Below are 6,743 nucleotides of genomic sequence, written 5' to 3'. Positions count from 1 at the left end.
TTATTCATTTTATCATTTTTACTTTTCTGTTGTCGGTTTGGTCTTTTGGTGGGGGGGGGCGATTTTGCTGTGTGTTCAAAATTATTTATTTCCTTTTTCTCGTCAAGAAATTATCTAGTGTCCTTTTTTGACACAGCTGAGTTTTCAAAATTATTTTCCTACGAAAGAAGCTTATAATAATTTCACAGGATTTTTTTTAGTCCTTTTTTTTGACGTAAATGAATTTTAAAAAAATATTTTTGTGAAAGAAATTTATTAAATGTCACATTTTTTGTTGACGTAGATAAATTTCCCAAAAAAAATTGTTTTAAAGAAATTTATTATAGTATCGCAACATTTAAGAATGTTGAAGAATGTAAACACGTGCAAATTTACATTCAGAAAGTCCTTGCTACCACAAATCTATTTTTTTCTGTCCTGGTAAAGGCTTTTGCACAGTTCATTTCGATTTTTAAAAATAGTAAAAAATATTCATTTTTTTAACCTGGTAGAGCAAAATGTACAGGTCGTTTCCATTTTAAAACTGCAGTTACATGGGTCGTTCTGACTTTTAAAAATTGCAAAATGTTGATTTTTTGTTTTCACCTAGTCAAGGCAAATTGCACAGGCCATTCTGACTTTTAAAAATTGCAAAATAATGTTGACGTTTTTGTTACCACCATTGCTCAAGTCATTTTGATTTTTAAAAATTGCTGAATAATGTTGATTTTTTTTTTATTTTCACCCAGTAAGGCAAATTGTACAGGTCATTTCAATTTTTTAAAAATTGAAAAAAAAATCATCTTCACCAAGTCATGGCAAAATGTACGGGCCATTTCAGTTTTGAAAAATTAAAAAAAAAATGCTGATTTCCTCCGGGCCAAAGCAAACTGCACAGGCCATTTCAGTTTTTTTAAAGATTGCAAAATTTAAAATTGCAAAAAAAATTATAGATTTAAACAGACGCATTCTGAAAAGACAGGAATGGATGTGTGTGTTTGAGAGATATAAATCTAAATTTTAATATATAAATTTGTCCAAAAATTTCCTTTCGATATATAAAAGTTGTCCAAATTTACTTTTTAACGTATAAAAAATTATCCAAATTTAATTTTTAATATATTAGAAATCTTCCAGATTTGCTATTGATATATAAACAATGACCAAATTTAATTGTTAATAAATAAAAAATTATCCAAATGTAATTTCTGGTATATTAAAAATCGTCTAAATTTGCTATTGATATATAAAAAAATGACCAAATTTAATTCCTAAAGTGTAAAAAATTACCCAAACTTAATTTCTAATATATGAAAAATAGTCCAAATTTGCTATTGATATATAAAAAAATGACCAAATTTGATTCTTAATATAGGAAAAATCATCCAAATTTTATTTTTAATATATTAAAAGTCGTCCAAATTTGCTCTTGGTATATAAAAAATTACCAAATTTGATTCTTAATATAATGAAAATCATCCTAATTTAATTTTTAATAATATTAAAAATCGTCCAAATTTGCTATTGGTATATAAACAATGACCAAATTTAATTCTTAATATATAAAAAATCATCCAAATTTAATTTTTAAAATATTAAAAATCGTCCAAATTTGCCACTGATATATAAACAATGACCAAATTTAATTCTTAATATATATAAAATCTTCCAGACTTAATTTTTAATATATTAAAAATCGTCCAAATTTGCTACTGATACATAAACAATGACCAAATTTGATTCTTAATTTATAAAAAAATCATCCAAATTTAATTATTAACATATTAAAAATCGTCCAAATTTGCTATTGACACATAAGCAATGACCAAATTTAATTCTTTATATATATAAAATCTTCCAGACTTACAAGCAACAAGTCTTGATCGACGAACAGAAGAAGAAGGAGAAGAAGAATCTGTAGTAGCCTTCCAATATCATGTAGAGAAATAGCCCAAATGAATTTGATGAGTTAATACTTAGTCCGGGATGAACGAGGGATGGAGATAGAGAGAGAGAGAGAGAGAGAGACAGATAGAGATAGAGAGAGGGGCAAGAACTGCCTCTTATTTTTTTCAAGGGTATTAGAGAGAGAGAGAGATAGAGAGAGAGGGGGAGGTAGTTAGTAGTAGTTGAGAAAAGGGGGAGTTCGGAGGAGGGTGGGGGTTAAGGAGCTGTGAAAAAGACCCGGCAAAGAGAGATTGAGAGACGCCGGCGAGACGTCTCAACGGTACCACTGCCGACGCTATACTGAGTTGACTGTAGTGGCGATGGTGGTGTGAAGCACAGAGAGAGAGAGAGAGAGAGAGAGAGAGAGAGAGAGAGAGAGAGGGGTGCCACACCAAAAAACCGCTTGCAACCCTTTTTCCCCTCTCTCTCTCTCTCTCTCTCTCTCTCTCTCTCTCTCAGTAATGCCCTGCCCCATTTATCTCTCTCTCTCTCTCTCTCTCTCAGTAATGCCCTGCCCCACTCTCTCTCTCTCTCTCTCTCTCTCTCTCTCTCTCTCTCTCTCTCTCTCTCTCTCTCTCTCTCTCAGTAATGCCCTGCCCCATTTATCTCTCTCTCTCTCTCTCTCTCTCTCTCTCTCTCTCTCTCTCTCTCTCTCTCTCTCTCTCTCTCTCTCTCAGTAATGCCCTGCCCCACACCTCTCTCTCTCTCTCTCTCTCTCTCTCTCTCTCTCTCTCTCTCTCTCTCGTACTGTAGTGATGCCATTTCTCTCTCTCTCAATAAAGTCATGCCGTCTCTCTCTCTCTCTCTCTCTCTCTCTCTCTCTCTCTCTCTCTCTCTCTCTCTCGGTGAAGTCATGCCATCTCTCTCTCTCTCTCTCTCTCTCTCTCTCTCTCTCTCTCTCTCTGTGGTGATGCCATCTCTCTCTCTCTCTTAGTGGTGATGCCATCTCTCTCTCTCTCTCTCTCTCTCTCTCTCTCTCTCTCTCTCTCTCTCTCTCTCTCTCTCTCTCTCTCTCTCTCTCTCTCCGTCTTTTTAAAAAATAATTTGCGTTATACGAATATGAGCTACAATATAACCGTGTCCTCTGATTCTTCATAAATTTCAAAGGTGTTACATTATTATTAATATTTGAGTGATTTCGTCATTATAAATATTATTATAATTATTATTATTATTTTGTTGCTAATATTATTATTATTATTTTTAATATTATTATTTTATTGCTATTATTATTATTATTATTATTATTCTTATTATTATTATTATTGTATTACATCGTAACTTGTAAACATTTCTTATAATAATTTGTATCTCGTTGAGATGCTTTGGAATTCTGGAGATCATCTTAGGGGAACACAGAAGAAACATTATTAATCCATTACCATTTTGGTCGCTGGTCGACTGTTGTGTGTCACAGAGAGAGAGAGAGAGAGAGAGAGAGAGAGAGAGAGAGAGAGAGAGAGAGAGCGCCCACTCTCATCTCCATCAAACATGGCCAAACGGGAAAAACAATTGCACCAAAATTATGTAAGGACCAAGCCCCAAGGTCAGACTTACCCCTCTCTCTCTCTCTCTCTCTCTCTCTCTCTCTCTCTCTCTCTCTCTCTCTCTCTCTCTCTGCATTCCTGGAAAGAGCTTACATCATGAGTCTTAATATGGTTCCCAAATGGAAGGCTCTGGATATTAAACGTCACATAAAGTTGGTCCGCGGGATGACAGTAAGTAGCCTCTCTCTCTCTCTCTCTCTCTCTCTCTCTCTCTCTCTCTCTCTCTCTCTCTTCCTTGAATTGCTAGCTCTTTTTGTATTGTATGTAGGCCTATATATAGCTTTCTGGTATAACGGTCAGACTTGGCTCTCTCTCTCTCTCTCTCTCTCTCTCTCTCTCTCTCTCTCTCTCTCTCTGTCCGTAGGCCTATATATTTGTGGTTCAATTTTTCAGGTTTTAAAAGAATACTCTTGGTTAAGTGACGAAAATTTATATATATATATATAATATATATATATATATATATATATATATATATATATATATATATATATATATATATATATATATATATATATATATATATATATATATATATATATATATATATATATATATATATATATATATATATATATATATATATATATATATATATACTTATTTAAGTAATCTAAAGAATCTTAAATAAAGGTTATATTTTCTACAATACGAGAATTATTCACGTAAAATAAAATTGCTATAATTTCTCTCGTTATGTAAAATATTAACCTCACTAATTCTGATTACTTAGCGTTGGATTTATTCAATAAAGTTTTTTTCTACAAGTTTTTTGTGTTCTTAAGTCATAAAGAAACAAAAAATATATAAAAAACACACAAAAGCTTCCTAAGAACAAGGGAAATTGAAAAGTGACAGTTACATAGGCCTATTTCAGCCTTTTTTTTTTGGCCTATCATTTGATTTACGGAGGCCAAAGACATCATTTCCCGTCGGAGAAAATTGGATGAGAGAGAGAGAGAGAGAGAGAGAGAGAGAGAGAGAGAGAGAGAGAGAGAGCGTTGAGCATGGGTCTATTCCAGCCCTGTTAAACTGTATCAGAATTCCACAGATACACCCACGTTTGAACAGTTATGGGCTTAGGCCTATATTCTCCTTCATAGGGGGGAGAGAGAGAGTGTGTGTGTATTTCAGCCTTATCGAAATGTATCAGAATTCCAGGGATCCATCTGTTTGAACGGGAATAGGCCTAGGCCTATATCCTTCCTCGTTGTCTGTTGTTTAAAGGTTACCACATTCTTGCGCGCGCGCGCGTGTGTGTGTGTGTGTGTGTGTGTGTGTGTGTGTGTGCGTAATTGAGGCGGGAGTAATCCCCTTCGGAGGAGAATTAGAGAGGAAAATAAGCCCATAAACAAACCCTGCACAGAGTAAGTTGCGTGTGACAATCCTCCCAAGGGAACGTTTTTCTACCAATGCTCTAAGGAGGAAGTGAGGAGTGAGGAGGAGTGAGGAAGTCCTCCTCACCAGGAAGAAGAAGAAGAAGAAGGAGAAGGAGAAGCCGTTGATGACGCCTTACCGATAAACTCCATGATGACGCCATAGGTGCCAAGTGACGTCACGGGTTAATGGCTTCTTTGCACGCATTCGCCTCCTCCTCCTTCGGCGGGAGCGAAAGGTCCTTTGTCTTGTGTTCTTTTGTTTTGTCGTCTTCACCTGGTGGTTGCTTGGTTGCTTGCTTGGGCGGGAGGAGAAAGGGGCCACTTGATGGCTTAATTGCTTAATAGCTTATAATTGGCTGCTGGATTGATTGCTACCGTGGGTGTGTGGTATCGTTGCAAGTGTCTCTTTCATAATTTGTGTTTCATGAGAGAGAGAGAGAGCGGGGGGCGGCGGTCAGGCCGACAGACAGAGAGAGAAAGCGAGACAGAGAGAGACAGAGGCAAAGATAGAGAGAGAGAGAGAGAGAGAGAGAGAGAGAGAGAAACAGATGGACAATCTGATTCACCTCACTGACATTTGGAGGTGTGTTAAACAGGTAAAAACGATTAATTTAAATCAATCAATACCTCCTTACTTAATTATGCTATTTATTTTTAAGTAAAAAGGTTAAATTAGGACTTTTAAAGAGAGTCTGCTGCACTTAAATACAAAACTAAGAAGGCACATAGAACTGTGTGATGATAATTGCTAGGCCTGTGCTTGAAATGTCGTAATGTTTATGATGATATACAATACAGGACACAATTCACGCCAAAGGAGGAGGAGGAAGAGGAGTTTAAAAAAGAAAAAAATGGAGTGAAATCTTGGAAGCATATCACAAAAGCGGCAAAGTCTAGTTAGGCCTATAGATAGAGAGAAGGTGTGTAGTTATGATATTTTACGTACCTGTAACCGCTATAACTGTTATGATACGATTACTAAAGACGTTTTTTTAATATTTTTTCATAAATAACATAAAACAAAATTTTTAAAAATGAGAATACTGGAAAATATGACGTTGAAAAAAGGACTGAAATCTTGTTCAGACATCAAAAAGAGGCATTCTCGGTGAAGTGTGGAGAGAGAATGTTTGTATTTATGATAGTTTTCATATCTTAAAAGTTATACAGGTTATAAAACTATTATAAAAATGTTTCCAACATTTATGGATATATAACAGAAAGAAAAATCCCCAAAAATCCATAAAAATCGGTAAAAACATTGCCCTCCTCTTTTGAATATGGCGACCAGACCCCCAGAGAGACTGTGTTCATATATGATGTTATAAGTATCTTAAACCGCCATAACTGTCATAAAACGATTATAAGAAATTTTTTTAAACCTTTCAACATACAGTATAAAAATCAGGTCCCAAAAAATCCATAGAAACTGAGAAAAAAAATGCTAACTTTTTTCTATAAAAAAGGAGCAGAACCATGTAAACTTTTCTAAAAGTAGCACAATCGGTAAAAGCTGAGGAAAGACTATGTATATTTATTAAGCTTAACCGATCTTAAAACGCCATGAAAGTAATAAAATGTATATTAAAAACATTTGAAACATTTATAGGTACATTATCAAAACAGAAAACCTCAGGAAATCTATAAAACCACAACCCTGCCTCTTTTCAACATAAGAAAGGAGGCATGATCTGACACACAGCCTAGACCCTAGGGAGACTGTGTTTATTTATGACATCTTACGTATCTAAAACTACCACAACTGTTATAATGCTAATTAAAAAAACATTTTCCAACATTTATATATACACACCAACAACAAAACACCCCAAAAAATATATAAAAACCGAGAAAATACCACTCTGCCTCATTTACATATGGCGACCAGACG

At 34.7% G+C, this 6,743-nt stretch overlaps 1 protein-coding gene across 1 annotated transcript in view; it reads right to left on the bottom strand.

The window, feature by feature from the left end:
* Positions 1–2,299, bottom strand: part of LOC136852324 (uncharacterized) — a 202,924-nt gene extending 200,625 nt beyond the window's left edge. Inside the window, exon 1 of the mRNA XM_067126873.1 lies at positions 1,847–2,299. The gene's annotated coding sequence lies outside the window, so the exon portion shown is untranslated. The remainder of the gene's footprint in view (positions 1–1,846) is intronic.
* Positions 2,300–6,743: the final 4,444 nt, after the last annotated feature.

This window comes from Macrobrachium rosenbergii, chromosome 25, assembly GCF_040412425.1.
Source record: "Macrobrachium rosenbergii isolate ZJJX-2024 chromosome 25, ASM4041242v1, whole genome shotgun sequence".
NCBI lineage: Eukaryota > Metazoa > Arthropoda > Malacostraca > Decapoda > Palaemonidae > Macrobrachium > Macrobrachium rosenbergii.
Note: the sequence above shows the minus strand (reverse complement) of the source record. Positions and strands in the feature narration are given on the sequence as shown.